Source organism: Etheostoma spectabile, chromosome 14 (assembly GCF_008692095.1).
Source record: "Etheostoma spectabile isolate EspeVRDwgs_2016 chromosome 14, UIUC_Espe_1.0, whole genome shotgun sequence".
In the NCBI taxonomy this organism is placed as follows: domain Eukaryota; kingdom Metazoa; phylum Chordata; class Actinopteri; order Perciformes; family Percidae; genus Etheostoma; species Etheostoma spectabile.
Window position 1 is genome coordinate 2,213,988 of NC_045746.1, and position 18,460 is coordinate 2,232,447.

The 18,460-nt window shown below is 40.7% G+C and overlaps 1 long non-coding RNA gene across 1 annotated transcript; it reads left to right on the forward strand.

The window, feature by feature from the left end:
• Positions 1 to 849: 849 nt before the first annotated feature.
• LOC116701736 (uncharacterized) lies at positions 850 to 16,879 on the forward strand. Its single transcript, XR_004334997.1, has 3 exons — positions 850 to 861; positions 8,503 to 8,507; positions 16,758 to 16,879. It is a non-coding gene; the product is annotated as an uncharacterized LOC116701736 (long non-coding RNA).
• The last annotated feature ends 1,581 nt before the right edge of the window (positions 16,880 to 18,460 follow it).

The following is an 18,460-nucleotide window of genomic DNA, read 5'->3' on the forward strand; positions in this document are numbered from 1 at the left end:
AGGAGAGTGAGGGAAAGTAGGAAATGAGCAATGCAACAACAGGGGTGAAGCGTCTGCTCACCTCTGTGATCATTTACTTAGTTCAGGGAAGGCAAATCTGATTGTGCTGTTCACTGTGCATGTGCTAGTGCCAGTCTTCGTCTTTGCAATTATTAAGAGTGTGTTTGCGTGATTGCAGTCGTATTCCTTGTTGCATCAACTGTTACCTGCGTGTATGTGTGTGGGGCCTACAATGCGTCGAGTCTTTGGGTTAGCGGGCGGCGCTCTCTCACAATCGCTTATTTATTCAGGGCCTTTTGAAATAATCGAGTTGACACATCTGTCAGATGGTGAGAGGAGGAATGCTAAAAGGTCACCGGGCGAGGTACCAGCTGCTCCCGCACCAAACCTTTCCTGCCTCCAAATAGCACAGTCATTACACCACAACAGATGGGACTCCTGCCTTTCATTTCTGCCTCACTGGCGTACACTTACTCTCTCTGTATCTCACACACACACACACACACACACACACACACACACACACACACACACACACACACCACAAGGAGCGGACCACAAATGTGGCAAGCACCCATCACACTTATCTACACATCACACACGTACATACAGAGGTGCAGTCACACCAGACACTTGTCACTGACAAGACAGGCAAACAGGCCGAAACATGTACTGCACATCTGCAGACACGCACGCACGCAAGCATACACACACACACACACACACACACACACCACACACACACACACACACACACACACACAAAACACACACACACCACACACACACACACCACACACACACACACACACACACACACACACACACACACACACACATTTTTTCCAACCCTCTGTCACTGTCTCTTTGCTCTCACCTGCACACTCTGTACTCTTTCTCTCCAGGTCTGATTTCCATGTACAAGGTCAGTATCAGCTGTCTACAGGGAACGTCACTCCCTCACACCATAGCACGACAAAAGGACAAACTCAGTCGCACTAAGGACAAAAAGCAGAGGAGATGTTTTCTCTGCAGTCTCTTTATTTCTCAGTCAACTTGCTTTATATCTCAGAGCTATTTTAATCACGTCTGTTCCAAAAAACAGAATAGAACATTTTGGCCATCCAGAAAGTGATATATAATTCAAACCACGGTGCAATGTGATACAACAAAATCTTTATTGGACTTATATCTTGGACCAGCATTGTAGTCTGAAAAAAAGTGCAAGGGATTGTGAAACTCAAAGAAAAGCCTTAGGCCTTGCTCCAAGACCTGCCTTTGATGGAGCTCTATAGATTCAAGTTTGCTTATGAATAGAAAGGCCTTTTCTGATGACTGCAAAAAAAAAATCAATTTCCTCCCCCAAGCACTAAATGCATTATGGCAACCTTAATCACCCTGAAAGAAAACCAAACTAGTGCAGACATGTTTCATGTACACTTCAAAGCTCATTGCTTAAACAATCCAGCTGTCGTCAATTTATCTGCATGCACATCATCATCAGATCCCATTGAACTCTTTGATATTGTGTCCTCTTTCAACTACAAGTAAGATACAGGAGACACTCTTTGTTTTGCTATAAAAAGGGCATATTGCTTTTAAATATGTAGTTGTTCTGAGCAAATCCTATACTCCTATGTCGCATCGTACATTTTTATTTATTCTAAATGTCCCTTGATTTCCTTTTGTCCCTTTATTCTTTCTCATTTTAATGCTCAACATGGAAACGTGGATTGGCACATAGCCTTCTGTAGTGTTTAATTTCACAATAACATTCTCACTTGGAGCAGTCATTCACACTTTGAGCAAATAATCTCTCACACAATGTAACACTGTCCATCAAAAAAGGGTACAAAAAAATACTTTGACGAGGGGTGGAGAATTGTTTCCGGTCTAGCTAGATCTGGTGTGGTGTGTAGTTTTTCTGACGGTAGTAGTTGTTGCAACAGCATTTGGAAAAAACTACAAAGTTTGCTTGGCCAAAAAGAACGTTAATCTTGCGATAAAAAAAATGGACACTGTTAAAATGGGCTTGTGTTAACGCTGTTAATAACGCATTTAACTGACAGCACTAGTGTCTATTGCTTTATGAGGTCAGACATGAGACTGAAACATATGTGAAATTCGGTTTTTATATGAAATTACCACATTATATTGCAATGCATATTATGCATTTTCCCTATAAGTACGCAGGATAATACAGCAATCCACAATGTGTGTCAAGCTATAAAGTGGTCAGCAGGATGCATTAAAAGCGTAATATTGCATAAATCATTTAAATGCACAGTTAGGATATAGCCACTGGTTTTTATAGTCAACTATATGGGGAACATTATTTAGATGTGTCTCCAACAGCAGGTTGAAGCATTACATTTCCATCCTCTGCTCTGTTTGTGAACACCTTGGTGTTGTAAAATATTGAAACCTCTCAGGATGGACATTACATCTACTACGTTGTTAACAGGATCTATTGCATATTTTATCAGTGACATTTATGAGGTTGTGCAGAAAATAGAAGTACCAGGTTCAAGGAATGTCCTGCTTTACTCTAGTGCAAGTGGCATCAGCTACATCATTGGAAAAAGATGTTTTTTTTATTGTAGTACATGGCACATTTATCATTACACCTATGCAGTAGGTGTAATATTAATGTTCCATTACACAAGCTGTTAGACATCCTCTTCCAGTCAGCACAAATGATTTTTTTTTAACTGTGACACAAACTTAGTGGCTTGTGGCTAAATGATATCAAACAGACCGACAGTGACAGACAGGCTATCACTCACGATGACACGCATGTTATCATCTGTAAGCAACTCTTATCAGTTATTTGTGTCACTACAAAGTTCATTTGTCACGCCCATATGTGACCCATTAACATAACTATCAGAAAGAGTCGCAGTGTGGGAGACTTTACAGCACACTCATTGATGCCTCCGAGCTCCTCTCTGTTCCTACGCACCAAGCTGCACATGTCAACATCATGACCGCTTGTGTGCATGAAGGAGGAATAATAATCAAACGTGATTTGACAGGTGATACTTGTGTTGTGTGTGTGTGTATATGTGTGTATTCTATTTAGCTGCCATTATTAATAACCATTAATCTTACAGTCCATGTATTAGATTCCCATTTTCCTCCCGTGTGTGTGTGTTTGTGTGTGTGTGTGTGTATATATACGTGTGTGTACATTTACATATGTGTACACGGATGTGATTGATGCGCCCTTCTTCCCTTACCCCCAGCACCTTGTCAGATTTAGTGCCCTCAAACTTCCTTTGGCCCTGCCCCCCCCCCACCCCCAAGCACAGTAAACATAAAGCAGCCGATTTACTTTATGACTCCTGTGCTCCAGACCTTTAGTACATTTACTGTCATCATTTTATGTATTAGCTGGTACTGGAATGCGGCGGGGGATAATGACTGACAGGCAACTGGTCACGGAGGGAGAAATGTGCTTCGCTGGTAGCTTTAATGGAATCAACAGAACAGTAAACAGGATTCAATTAAAACTTGGTGGGTTTTGCCACAATGGATGGAGCTCTATGGCTACATCAAAGACTATTTCAAGCTTGATGGATTCTTTAAATTAGATAGTGTAATTGGCTTCACTTGTGTAATTTGCATCCTTGATGAAAGTGAAGGAGAGATTCATGTAACTTATCTAATGCATGTAAATCATTTAGCACTCTTTACCATTTAACATACATCGATCCCCTTTTATTTTACCTTAAAAAGCTTCAAGGTTGAAAAGAAAAATCTCATCTCAGTATCACATATTTGCCCTATATTCTCTCTCAGCAGTATTTTTTCTGATTTTAAAGCTTACATTCAGTGAAATAATTGAACCCAAGACACTGTTTTTTATGGCTGCACCATTCCATCAAATGGAAATATTCTAAATGTTGCGGTTCATCATTTTTCACACATTTCCCCAAAATTCAGCCTGATGTATTTGGTATTTTTAGAAAATCTGGACAGAAGTTATGTGATGTTGGCAATACAGCTTTGACATTTTTGGAATATGGTTATTCCCTTTCTTGCTTTCAACTGGATGACAAGATCAATGTCACTTTTATGTCTGTGCAGTAACTGTCTTGCTGGAACCAGTTAGCTGAAGACTGGAAACGGGGAAACATTTAGTCTGGCTCTGTCCAAAGGTAAAAAGATCTTCCTATCAGCAGAAATTAAACTCACCAATCAACACTTTATCGTGCATAAATAAGTGCTTTTGATTTTCTCATATAATTCTCTGCAAGAAAGCAAAATGTCAAACTATTTCATTAACTATTTTTGATGGTGTATCCACGTTATTTCCTGGTGGTGAATGGTTATTTCGAAAGGTTTAGGTCTCTGAGTGTCTCTGAGGCCATCTTGGGAAATACAGGGAATTATCTGAGATAAAAGTGGATAAGACAGGTTGAGAAATAGTACATAAATATACAAAATATTATATACTTCACCACAAAACAACCCCAGAGTGAACAACCAAATAAGGCTATTGACGAGTGGATCTTCATGCTGTTGTGGTTGTTAATGGGGCAGAAAAATGAAAGTAATTATTAGAGATAACGTTAACATCGATTTGGAGAAATTTAAGATGAGCCGATAAATTGCAACAAATACATAACAATGTGTGTATATAAGTGTCTAAGTCTAAGCATAAACATCTAGGCAAGGGCAATTTTTGTATAACTGCCCCAATGACTCCTCAAATATTTGAAGTGTTCACAAGAAAATTATCTATTGTCTGCTTTGTTGCATCAGATACAATCTTTTCCATCTTGGTTACTCCTGTGCTTTAGGGGGATGAAAACTCACTATTGAGTTCTGGGACAAGTTTTTAGGCCATTAGGACTTAGGGATCTTGTTACCACCCATCAGTCAGACTTGGTCTAATATACTATGACAGTCATTAAGAGTACGACACCTTCAGCCATGAGCGTTCATCAGTGCAGTTTAAAGTTTAGGCGCTGCAGTCTTCAGCCTGTCACCATTCAACATTCAAAATGTCTTTTGCTCTCAAGTCTTTGACTACTTTGACTAGACTCTTGTCAACAAGAGACTAGACACTTTTTCTTTTGTATGCTCTCTATCTCTCTCTCTTGTGAATCTCTCTCACTATAGCTCTATACTCTCCTTTCTCCCTGTCCTTCTCAGAGTCAAGGCGGTGGCAATAATCCTCCCTAATAGCAGATGACAGCTCCACATAACTTCTGACATTAGCTTTTAGCCATCACAGTTTTACAACCCTTAGCCTTGACGGCAGATTTGTCAGCAGGCAACGGTGGCATTGGCAGCCTCTTTTGCTCAGTTTTTTCTCTCTCTCTCTCTTGTAATGTCTTTGGGACTAGACTAGAGCGATCTGGAGCCCCCACCACACACTCTTTAGTACTGAATGGGCTGTGGTGTTCCATCACTTTGTGTCCCATCACACAAAAGTACATGCACACAGTCAGTGAGGTGGACACACCCACATTCACACTTGTCCCCACAGGAGATTGATGGTAGTTCCAGAGTACAGTACAAACAAAGCTGCCTTGCCTTGCCTTGCCTTGCCTTGCCTTGCCTTGTCTTGTCTTGTCTTGTCTTGTCTTGTCTTTGATCGGTCCTGCTCCAAGTTGACCCAGGTTAACTGAGACTACAATTAGAAGACCAATTGAAATAATATGTTGATTGTGACTTGTCAGTTTTGAAACTTTGCGAGATGTCCAGTATTTTCTGTCTTTCTGGAGAAGATACTGCAGTTGAGAGTGTCAAACTTAGTTTAACATTATGGTTGCTATGGTGGATTTATCAAAGTAAAAGTAATCCATCCTTTACGTGGGGCTAAAGAATCCAATTACTAGGTTAACTACTATATCCTACAATTAACTGTCAATTTTCTTATAAACCATTTCTCACAAACATTTGCTGCAGTAGCAGTATTTTGTTGTTGCTGTGTTGAGGACATTTGGCAAAGCCATTACTTGTAAAACAATCACACAAGGATTCATTAAATAGACTTTGCTTGGCCATTGCAGTATGCAAGAAAAAAAATCAGTGTATCATCTGCAAAACTGAATAAATGTAATGTTTTCAGGAGTATTGTCAAGAAGTTATATAGTATGTTCGTTGATCCTGGGGCTGAGTGGTGCATTTAGAGCTGTCAGTGAAGCTCCGACAGGGGGATGAGGCATGGGGAAGGGGTCTAGGGGATGACATAAGAGGGCTGAGGGGGGTAGCCATATGGCTGCTGACAAGGAGAGGGGGTAAAGCTGACAGGGCCGAGGGAACGGGGATGGCATGCGGGAGGGAAGAGGAACTCACACTGGAAGGACAACATGCTCCCCTTCTGCCAATGCAGAAAGCAGCAGCGACCTGTGTGTGTGCTTATAGTGTGTGTGCCAATGACTGACAACGCTTCTGATTGAATCCAACATGGAGGCCTGTGTCCTGACAGCATTGATGCCACAAGTCTGGACAGGGCCTGGAGTGTATGAGTGACTGAAAGCCGAAGAGAGACGGAAGAAAAGAGTGTGCATTTCTTCTTATTATTATTTTTTATGTGCATCTGTGTGTTTGGGTGTGTGTGTGTGTGTGTGTGTGGTGGAGAGCGTGGGTGTCAGCCAGCCAGCATGCCAGCCAGCCAGGGTCGTCTGTGTGCCTTAGGAGCCTCTCTACCAGCTGGGTAAGCCAGGTGCTTGGTTGCCCCCTCACGCCCCCTGGCCCTTCCATTACTGCTGCCCTCCAGGCCCGCTCAGTCAACTGCCACTTGCTACCAGATCAATTAGTTTGCACCGAGGACAACATGTCATTCCACCACTGAGGGGTCAGACAACCCATTGTTAGGCAGCATCATGTACAAACTGGTTAGGGAAACAATAATGTATCACAATGTTCAGTATTTCTTTGCTGCAAATGATATGTGTGCATTAATACTGATAACTTTAGCAAAACACTTTTAAAGTAAAAGAGAAGTCATACTAAATGCAACATTTATATTATATTTTTTTAAAGATGTTTTTTGGCTTTTATTGCCGTTATTTATAGGACAGATTAAATCAGGAAAGTAGAGAGAGGGAAATGATATGCAGCAAAGGGTAACCGGCCAGAACTGAACCCACGGTCGCTGCAACAAGGACTGAGCCTGTACATGGGGCGCATGCTATATAACAGGGTTCATCAACTACATTTTTTCAAGGGCCAGAATTTTTCAAACCAGGGGGCCTGACTTCAGATATAGAAAATTAAATGTATTTAGACTAAATACGCAGATTCTTGTTCAAAATTTTCACTTTCTTACTAAATTAATGCTATATATTTTTACATGAATGTAATGATAACTGGCTCTTTAACTTGAAAATGATCTCAGACTAGGAGACAGTGAGGAGTGAGGTTTAAAGTCTGTGATTACGGAAACGTAGTTGTAGTATACAGCGTCCTGATTGGTGGAAAAGGCTTGCAGAAAGAAAGGCCTGTTGTCAGGTAAAAATGTCACTGTCAAAAAGCCTGAAGCGTAAAGTTGACTTGGTAAACCAGCTTTAATGATGAATGGACTTGTGAGTAGGCTACGCATTTGTGCTGTATGCCTCATTTGCAATGAAACAATGCTGTTGCAAAAGAATATAACCAGCATCACCATCAAGAATGAAGAATGCAAACATGAAGATGGCGTCGTTCACATGCGTATTTAGTAGCCACATGCATTTTGTTTTGGTCTTATAATACATCCATAGATGTACCACTCCAGCGGAGAGAATGGTTCGTTTAGCTGGCAGTTAAGTTACAATAATTTGTCCAAAATTCAAGATTTGTTACAAACTCAGAGAAACAGTTACACTACAGACCGACATTTTTCATTTTAGCTTGTGTGTAGAAATTCACTATTTGCTGAGTAGAGTTTGCATAAAACCGCTTGGTAGAACAGGTAGGTGGGTATTGATAAGTATTGACTTTTCACTAATGGTGCTTTTATTGTTCTTAAGTAACAACTTAGTTCATCTGTGACAGCGGGCGTTTAATCTTCTCTGCTTCGTTCCCTGTCACCTCAGGTACACGTGCTGCGTGTTGTAACACACACACCTTTCAGCTCGGCTGTGTGTGTGTACAGTGCCGGCCACACTGTTCAGAATCCCGTCTTTCATCCAAAATGGAACGCTTGAAGCTGCATGTCATTTTGTTTGATTTACCTAGGTGTTGTCCAGTGTGACTTAACGTTAGATCTGCAATACTGAAACTAATGAGAAAGTTAATAGAGGTGGAATTACAGGGGGGGGGTTAAGCTCTCCCTGTGGAATGTTACCTGCTGAGGATGCTTGAAATGCTAAATACCAGAACGCATTTACTATTTCACATTTTCTGAATTCATCAATATTCTGTGGGACGGACTGATAGCTTTAGAGGGTCGGATGTGGTCCGCGGGCCGCCAGTTGACAATCACTGCTCCACCAGGTGAGCTAACGTGACGCCCTATATGTGATTATTATTTTAAGGAAGTATGTAAAGAATTATGTATCAAAGTAATTGTATTAAGTTTGTGTATTGCTTTTCTGGCGTTCAAGCTTTGACAGAGGGAATCATTCTTTAATTTTCTCTTTGGTTTGTGTGTTCTTTGTTGGCTGGCACAATATGGGCAACCAGTCAGTGCTTCAGACAGGTGCAGATAATGACAAGGATGCTATCAAGGGCAGGATTTGCATTAATTGATTAGCAATGCACACAGCCAAATATGCATTTTCCATAATAATAACTATACCATCTTAATGATAAGTTCTTGGCTGCAGGAACACTTTTGCTGACAAAGCTCCAAGGACACAGAGGAACTGAATGCTGAATTTGCACATCCACATCACTTGCCTTTTGCACATGAACGGCTATTCCGGCACCAAGATTGTTTTCGTTCCTGCTTAAGTAGTGGCACAAAAGTGATAAGTAGGTAATGACTTCTAATTAGTGATGTCCCAAAAACATATCAACAATAATCAACAACATTCCATAGTGTTTCAGAACATCTGGGAGATGCTGAGCGTTTCATCAGCGTACATTGAATGATGGCCTGTTTTAATGCAGCATCAAACTCTTAATAGCTGCTTTGTACCTTTTCACATGCGGGTTCACTTTAGAGACATCTAATTCAAAACAGGGATTCTCAATTATGCAATGTCCCATTTACATATGCTAATTAGGATCATATTAATTATCTTGAAATTGGGTAATTAGCCAATCTCAATTAAGGCATTGTTCATTACACTAAATGCACAGGAAAGGTGTTTGAAGTTTTTCCCCACGCCTTTATTCATTTCTGTGTGTGTGTGTGTGTGTGTGAGAACTGGGCTGCCTGCCACATCTGAATCAAGCCTCGGCGGTGTATTTAATAATTTAAGCATCCCAGCTCATACAAGGGATGCACCCACAGCTTTCATCGTTACCAAGCATATGGTTCTGTAATGAGCCTGCTTGCTTGTAAAATAGTAATGCCAGTACAGAGCAGAGTAGAAGAGACAACAGCCAGCCTTTTTTCTTTTTAGCAACTCAAGCTAGCCACGGTGCCAGCAGTGGCCAATGCATTATACAAGCTTGTTTGGGTTCCCATGTCGCTTAGCTGACGCTGGGAAGGCCAATTTGTGTTAGCCATGAAAGGAAATGATTAAAAAAAAGTATTGGAAGCAATAGAAGATGTCAAATGCATCTTTCTCCACCCAAAACAAACAGATTACCTGCGGGGTAATGCAATTTACATACTGCTCTAAACTGAGTCACAGCTGTGTGTCGCATGCACAGCCAAGATAAACAGCATATCATACTCCCTGACTGCTTGACATCTTTTGTACGCTACATAAAAATACTTACTGAAACTGCATGTCAGTCAGAATTGTTAAGAGGCAAATTAAATGTATTAGCATATAATTCAGGTGCTTATGTTTCTGATGTGTTTTTGATTTTAAGGGCATTGTTGTGGGTGCCATGTGCCCAGAAGTTTAGCAGGATTCTGGATCCAGCTGGAGGTCTGGAAGTGCTCACTTCCTGGTACAGAGCCTGAGGCATTTTGGGACATGAGGTATCTCTCTGGCTGTTCCGGCACACAGTCTTCTCCTCCTCCTCCTCCTCCTCCTCCTCCTGTCCTAATTTTCTAAGGAGCTGTGGTGGTGTGTCTTTGTGTATGTGTGTGCTTACATGAGGTAGTCCATGCTTGCATATGCATGTGAGTGTGTATGTTTTAGTCTCAGACACAGCAGGGAATATCATCTTCGGGGTGCTGAGGAAAGATGATGAATGATGCTCTGCCCTTGAATATTAAATTGGCCCTCTATCAGTTTGTGATGGAAAAAGAAGTCCTCATTCAGAGGTGCTGAATAGCACATGCAGTGCAAGGTTAAAGGCTTAAATACAATTACCTTAAATTCCCTCACATGTACAGTAAATGTCTACTGGTGATTCTCATCCTTTTTCATCATCTCATCAGCCTTTGTCGTTATATATTATTGACCATAGTATGAATCCAACATTTTACTCTTTTCTTGTTGACCCCCGATATACATAATATAAATGTCAATGGTCTTAACAGCTGTGTAGCTGTGCTAGCTTACTATTATTAGGTTTTGTTTATAAGAATAGAACCTGCATGCTGAGCAGGCTTTCAAGACAGGCAGCATAGTAGCATAAGAAAAGGTGTGATGTGCATATGGGGAGGACAGCAAGGGGAAATCACCATTTTTTGTTGTTGCTGTGACTGCTTAAGTGTTCTATTTTTTAACCCTTTATTTAACCTGGATATGTGTGTGCCCTATTGGGACTTTTCCTGTCTTAATTTTTGTGTGGAGGGGCACTAGAGACACTAAGTGTCCTTTTGAAACTTGGTCCAAGTGCTTCTCTTTTCGCTCCAAGTGCCCCTCTGATCAGCCGAAGTGCCCTTCTGGCCGTCCAAAATGTCTTTGTGTTTAGCTCAAGAGCCACTCTGGTAGCAACCCTTAGGGCAAAAATCAACCCTGTACATCGAAGAGGTGCCCCTTTTGCATTTACAACCCTGCCCCTTAAAAGCCTGTGCACAACACTTTGTGGGTGAACAGTGATGCTGGTCATTTGTGTGGCAGCTTTTGTTAGGGTCACAGCTGATAAGTGTTGATAGAGTCCTTCTGTTTTTGCTGTTACTGTCATAGAAAAACAGTATTGGTAACAGGATAGAATGGCACCCACATAAAAGGGCTGACTTATTGCTTTATATTTCCAAAGCCTAAATATATACACCCATAAAACTTACTTTTTTGTAACCATAGACTCATTATCCAGTTTTAGTGCTACACCAACAATAGCTGCCCCAATTTTTTACATATCATTTTGGAATAAAAACTTCCCATTGACAAGTGAGCGCACTGCTGATTCACACTAAAATCTATCTCATTATCTCAGTAACAATCTGTCAACATTTCAGTAGGTTTTGGATGAACAGAGGCAAAGAGCCAATGTTGTCACGGTTGATTTGATTACTCTCTTCCACTGGGGGGAGCTGTGGTATACTATTAGAGGGCTCATGTGATATTTTGGCAGAGTAAAGAATACCAGAGTGCCAGAGAACCTTGATACATAACACAACATAACACGTACTGCACACTTCAAGCAGGTGAGACGTACCGCAAAAGATCACGAAAATACATTATTCTATATTTTTCTTCTAAATTATGGAGGCTGTTTTGAAGGACAACATAAAAATGCATGGGAGGGCTTGAAGCTGCGTTCTGTGTGGAAATGGGCTTTGTTTTGTTTTCTGTAATTGCAAGTTCTGCACAGCCATCCAGTGGAGATAGACCAGTGTTTACCCCTTGATCCATGGGCTTAACAATAGGAGAGGGAAAAGATAGAGAAAGAGAACTCAGAGGTAACATTTGTCAGTGGCAGTCTGTCGTTCGCCTGATTGAATTCATGGAGAAAAACGGCAAGACTCCACCAGGGCGATGCTTGAGTGCCTCTGATCTTCATTTTCCACCGCCCCTGTTATTTTTCTTTTTTTCTCCCTCCCTCTCTCCCTTTCTTTCTCTCTGTCTGTCTTGTCCCTCTCGTTTCATTGGACTCAGATCTCTACATCGCCCTAACCTTTCATTATGACAAGACAAAGCTTTAATCTCTCACGAGCCATTTCCCCTTGTGACAGGCTGAGTGAGCGGTGACGGCCATCAAACACACACATACACACACACTCACACACACACACACACACAGGTGTGTACATCTGATGCAGGTATGCCCACGACTGACTTGAGGCAAAGTGACACATGGTGAAGAAGAAGCAAATAGAGAGCAGGAAGTGATAATAGGAAGGTGGCAGCAAAGCGAGGTGCTTGGTCTTTGCCGCATACTTCTATCAATTTTTTGTCTCAAAATATTATGTTAAAGTAAAATCGGTCACATAATCAAGTGGTAAACAAGTGTAACACACATTGACAAAAAAATAATGCCTTTTATCTATTTTGGTGTTTTAAGAGACATCAAAGTCCTGACAAATCTTTAAACTGGTTAAGTTCAAACATGGAAAACAGAGGTGGCATCAGTTGTCATATGGAAATTACACGCACATGTACATCTCTGATCTGAAACATCAAACAATACATGGTCATCCAAACAGTGGGTCGTCCTGTACCTAGCCTGCCCCCTCCCTTCTTTTGCATAACAGCCTAAGAGCCACTCTTCATAGGGACTTCATAATCACACCCCCTGCTGAGGTGACAGCCTGATTGGATATCTGAGGGAGGCACCCGCATGTATTTGCATACTAATTGACAAATACATCCCACCTTCACACACACACCCTTATCCTTTTGTCTCCTTCTCTACCACTCAATAAATTAACATCACGCTTGCATGGTGCACAATGATTTGGCCCTTTTGATTTGGGTCAGTGTAACAGCACTGACAAATTATCATCCCGCTTTATTCCCAGTTTATTCCCGCTTCAAAGTATGTTTTGATTTTGATGCAAACAATATATATATATATATATATATATATATATATATATATATATATATATATACGATGAGGAGAGAATTATTATAACGGCTCTCTGAGGAGAACAGGAAAAATTTTTGACAAGAGAATTGCTATCAAAGCTTGCTCTGGGGCCTGATGAGATGGGATGAGAGGGAAGGGAGAGTTTGAGACAGAGAGGTCGAGAGAGTAAATTTCATTGCTCTTTTCTGCTAAGCTAAGAGAAGGAAGTAAAGTACATGCTGGGAACGTGTCAAGTTGGCAAAACAAGCCACCCCCGAGACTTGACACCAGCCAGAACTGCAGCACCCTGAGCAGATGTCTACATCACAATGTTCCCACACCATGGAGGGCTGTACAGTATACATACACACACACACACACACACACACACACACACACACACACACACACACACAATATTCTATTCCCCCACACGTGCAGAGTCACAGGTTTGACAAGTTGTCTAGATGTCAGCAGATGCTCAACCTCTTGCGTTCACCAATCCCCCCCTGCACATGCAATTGCACATTCACTGCCAAACACCCACATGCACACATACTTTATGCTTCTATATCATTTTCTGCACCCACCTTTTCCAAAGCACTTCTTTGTAGCCGTTGTTTTAATGAAATGTTGAGGCCCGTTCACCCTGCTTGAGCTGAGCAAAGACCACGCAGCATCAAACCACACAATTGTTTGTGTGAGTGCCAGCATTACACACAAATCACCCTCATTGAGAGATGAGTGGCATGCAGTAGTGTTTTTGGGCCTGTTGCCAATGTCTTTTTAGTTGTATTATAAAACAAAGCCTCAGAATGGTGGGGAGAGGAAAGAATGAAAGAGGGAGAGAGAAAAAACTTAGAGGAGATTTAATTATTTTTAACCAGAGGCGATTGGATTAAAAAAGGCCACAGACTTAATGACTTAATTTAGACGTTTAATTAGTTGAGCACGTATCTCTCTGGCTTCTGCCCCGCATAATCTGTGAAGTTTGGTGGGAATGGCATCAGACCTGTCTATCTCTTTCTCTCTCTCTCTTTGACTCTGTCTCTCTTTCTGTTTCTCTCTTTTCCTTTATCTCTCTGTCTCTTCTAGGACCAAATGAATAATTCCCATTGCCTCTTTGAGGATGCACAATGAAATATGTATGGATACACGCCATGGTGCTCTTGAAAAAAAGTATTTCAAAGGTACTGAGGTCTGTTAAAATCTTCATGAGTGCCTCCTTTCCTCGCTACTAGACAGAATGGATTCTTTGCTAGGCTGCTTCAGCTCTGCAGCCCTTGATAAATAACAGCACAGAAATATGAGAGCGTGCTCCCAAATTCGAATGTAATTTCAGTTATGAACAGAAAGAAATACACTGAAAGCCACACCTGCATGCACAAAAAATATCACATAGTATACTATTTTGTACTGTTGTAACACTGTGCAGGCATTCAGCACATAAAACAGCATGTATAACAATATTAAAAACAACTGTTGCAACCAACGCGCGCAAAAAATATGGGGAACTGAGGAACAGGACAGAGGACTATACAGTATGTAATAAATTTACATTCAGTTTATTCATTTGTAATACATTTATTATACTGTATTTATAATATATCACTTTTTATTTAACTTTTAACTTTTTTAACTTTTCGTTTTGGATTCAGATTTTGCTTTACTTACGTCATTTTCTTTTTTATAGTTATTAATGAACATTGATCGCTGGAAGGGGTCTGAGGCCTAACTACTGCTTCTCTTTAATTGCTGCACACATGATAAGAAAGAAGAACTTGAACTTGAATAGCAAGTTTTCTCCTTATCTATACATCTAACCCCCATTTACTCAGTTATGTATGCTCTTGTTGCTCTTCTCTTTTCCAGTTCTCCTTCTGGGTAGATTTACAATTTGAATATGTTTTAATACTTATGTACCTTTACTGTACTTTAATACAATTTTGAATTTAGGGCTACACAGTTGTGTTATATTTACAAAACTGAAGATCGGAATACTTTTTCCACCTCTGGTTTTAATTACATTTTTTAAGGACGTGTGTGACAACCAGAATAAACACAATGAACGAGCTTTCATGCTCACATTTTAAAGGATAAGATAGGACGCCGTTGCTGTAGTACTTACCAAGTTAATTGCCCAGAGCTACTAGTGCACAACCGGAGTCCGAGATCCAGTGTACGACAAACCTGCAGGATTGCCAAACTTATTTAAAAGTGAAACCAAAACTAAACAGTAGAAATTATTACCCACATTGTCTGCAGGTCAGCTTCTTGGTTCAAGCTTGACTTACCGTAGTTATGTGCACAAAGTTATCCTGTGCCATTAGGAAGTAATGCTAACAAGTTCACCTCCAAAAAAAGAGGTTTAGATGATTACGCTTGTTTACAACCTGTCAACCCAATCATCTCACTGCTTCAGTTGCTGTAACTCTGTTGGTATGTTCATAGAACAGTTACTTCTCAATGGTATCGTACCTGATAGAAAATATGGACAAAAAATAAAACCAAAGTTATAACAAACCGGAATCCTCCATCAAGTTTTTTTTGTCTCATTTTGAATTTTTCTGTATTCACATTTTGTCAGACCTCAACAACAGACAAACCCATACACATGAGCAACTGCGAAGCCCCTTTACTCTCTTTACTCCATCTCCCTCCGCTAACCCCTCTCTCCTCAGCTCCCTTACTTCTCCTCCACCTTCAGTTCTTTCTTCTTCTTCTTCCTTTAGTCTCCAGGGAATGAGAAGAACCAGCGTGAACCTTTGTGTCACTTTTCCTGCAGTCTTTTTTCTACCTTGTTATTTATTTTTTGCACAAGGTAGAGGAATGTTTTATAAAATTGGACACTTAATGAGAACATTTTTTAAGGGATGAATCGTCACAGAGTACACCGTCCTTGGACCTCAATAGAAAAGAGGAGAGAGAGAAAGAGACAAACATAAACAGACATACTTTTTGCATAATAAAAATGCCTTTGGCTAACAGCAAAATATCTTGTTTTTTTACTAAACAAATGCACATAGGCGAGAATTCAAAATATGTTTCTACACAGATAGCAGGCTGGAGGAACGGGATGGATTGTGTGAGCTCAAGTTGCTTGTGTTTGGTGTGTGAGCAGAATGCTAAACACTTCCTGGGTCAAGGGGGGGGCCGGTGAAATGGTGAAATTTAATGGTGGCCTCTGACTTAGCTGCAGGTAAAGCTGCAGGGGTCCAACATCCTATCCACACTGCTGAGAGGGAAAAGGAGGTGTGTGTGTGTGTGTGTGTGTGTGTGTGTGTGTGTGGTGCTGGGTTGGTGGTGGTGTGTGTTTACATATAGTGTATGTCAATCTAGTCTGTGTGTTAATGTGTATGCACTCAGGTTTCAGTATTTTCAGTAATGAGTATGCTGCAGCATCTATATATACACACACACACACACACACACACACACACACACACACACACACACACACACCACACACACACACACACACACACACACACACACACACATACACACACATACATTTGTTTTGGTGGGTAAAGGACATTAACAAGACCACAGGCCGCTGTTTCACGAGAAAACAGTACTGACCATCAACTGCATCTCAACAAAGGTGGATGTTAGTGAGAAAGAAGAAATCCCTCCCTAAAGCCAACCAACACATGGTCACACTTAACAATACGGTACACAACATTTTTAGTACTTAACATATATCTGTAGCCTGAGAGAGGAACATATTACTTCTAAAGGTGAACAAAAATAAATCATTAATATGTAACTACTTCCTGAATGACTCTCAATAGATCAACATGACTTTGCATAAACATACATACCGACATTCTTAAGCCAAGTGGCGTTTTATCTGTACACATTTTGAGCTATTTGTGTGTTATGTCTACACTGAATACAGCGGATGTAAGCATACACGCCACTGGGGGTGTTATCGCGAATTGCCGTGTTATCGCCACTTGCCGTGTTATTGCAAGAAGAAAGCAATGGTTGAGTTTAGGACACGCTATCGCAAGGTAATGTAAGTCAACGGAGTCCAAACGGCGTTGATAAACACGCTAAAAAACGAGAATGCATATTGATAACACGCCAAAAATGGCATACAAATTGGCATGCCATACATATGCCATTTCATGAGATCAGTCTGAATAGATTTTATAGTAAATAACCATAGGTTACTGGAGAACAGACTTTGATATGCTATATTGATGAAACAGTGTAATGATTAGTTGCTAGATAGCTGTTAATCCACAAATTGACCAATGCCTCCATGATTAACTCTGCTGCTGCCTTGTGGCAAAATCTAGTTGATTTCTAATTACCTCACCATTACTCACTCCGTTTTGTGCCCCCTAAAGCAAGGTGTCATTACATGCATTATAGGAAAATAAAATTTTTGTTTTTCAATCAAATTCACAATAGGTTTGTTAAAGGGCCACTCCAGAAATGTACTAATGCACTACCATAAAGTTGGGGGACTCACAAGAGACAGTTTTAAGAAGAATGGTCAAAATCAATGCATCAGATGTATGTTGAGTTATCTCTAATTTAAGTTAAGGTCCAGACACACTGTTTCCTTGATCATCCTGCTCTGTCTCCAACTTTCTAATACCGTAGCCTGCTCTCTGTATTGCCCTGGTGGGTGCAGACACATCAAACAATCACAAGCTCAAAGACTTTCATCAATCCCTCAGTTTGCAATTGCAACTGTTCAAAGAAATCCAAACACACGTTTGAAGCTTTATTGCCTGCATTCCCACATGACAACAATCTCAACAAAATATTTCTTTCTGAGGCATCTCTGAAAAATAATATCAAGAATCGCAGCAAAACAAGTCTTTTAGAGGTCGCACAATTGCAGTGTTTCTTGGCGATAAGGTTCCTAAACCATAATGGGACTTTGTCGATGGCTCCCCATGTAGCAGGAATACTGACATTTCATGAGACAAATAGTTCTCATTAGTCTAGGCCATAGATCTTTTTTTTTTATATTAAGTCCCTGATGCTTAAATTATAAGCACCCCAGTTTTATTAAGTCCTATCAGGATAACTGACGTTTACTGCGGCACAATTCTACAAGGTGCACTACAGTGAAAGATAATAAAAAGTTTTCCCTTTCTGCACTGCCGAATTGAAGCCATGTGTTCAATCGATATTTGTTACTCAACTTTTCAAACTGTATTTCTGACTCTCCCATCATTCCTCCCTATAGACAAAATCTCTCTCCACTCTCTGGCTTTCAATCCACACTTTACCTGCCTGCCTGCACACAAACCTGAATTAATCTCTAAAGCCTTCCCCTCATCTCTTTGTGTGTGTACTCTCACATATGGGAAAATTGTGTGTGTGTGTGTGTGTGTGTGTGTGTGCATGCGTCTTTTCCTTTCCACATTAGAGATTCAACATGATATTGTTCCCCTGCCTGGAGCTCCGGGGCTTCAGGGGGTTTGTGTTTGCATAGCAGAGGCTGTACTTTCACTCATGTAGCCCCCACAGG